Source organism: Canis aureus, chromosome 12 (genome assembly GCF_053574225.1).
Source record: "Canis aureus isolate CA01 chromosome 12, VMU_Caureus_v.1.0, whole genome shotgun sequence".
Taxonomy (NCBI): Eukaryota; Metazoa; Chordata; class Mammalia; order Carnivora; family Canidae; genus Canis; species Canis aureus.
The window spans coordinates 27,476,532-27,477,231 of NC_135622.1; the positions used below are offsets into that span (position 1 = coordinate 27,476,532).

General features: G+C 41.9%; 1 pseudogene; it reads left to right on the forward strand.

The window, feature by feature from the left end:
• The first annotated feature begins 365 nt into the window (after positions 1 to 365).
• Positions 366 to 473, forward strand: LOC144281425 (small nucleolar RNA SNORA72; annotated as a pseudogene).
• The last annotated feature ends 227 nt before the right edge of the window (positions 474 to 700 follow it).

Consider the following 700-nt stretch of genomic DNA (forward strand, 5'->3'; position numbering starts at 1 on the left):
GGATGCCTTTCAGAGCCCACACTATTTTATTATCATCACCACCCCTACAAGCGTCAAAGCACTTAGCAAGCCCTGTGTCACGTGCTTGACTTATCTCATTTAATCTACAACAACTCTCAAAATGTAGGTGTTCTTATCATCCCAGTTTCACAGGGGGGACAGCTGAGGCCACAAGAGGCTAAGCCACTTGTTAAGGCCCTCCAGTAAGTGGTAAAGCAGAGCCACCAAGACAATCCAGCTCCAAGATTCAAGATCTCAGGGCCCTTTTCTTTAGGAATAAGAGCACCTAGTACGGCAGAAATAGCATACAGTCAGGACCTTGGACAGCATCTGTAGCTGGCGCTTACAAAGTAGATGCTCAGTTATTGTAATGCTCCTCCCAGGCTAAACATTTACTATATATTAAGACCATGCATGTGTCCCCAGACCTAGTTCTGTTTCTAACTCTGGCTTTATTAATGCTGGTGATAAGTCCATCCTGACTCATGATTCATCTTATGTGGGGAATGTCTGACCCTAGGTTATCTGATCAACCCTGAGAAATGACAACACAGCTAGTGTAACAACTTCAGAATAACCATTGCCAGTTTGAAGATTGCCACTTGCTTTAAATGAATTGTAAAACTAAAAGAATTTATGTGGGAAGGCAAAGAAAACTTGAATAGTCAAAATAATCCTGGGTAAAAAAAGTTTTAGGATT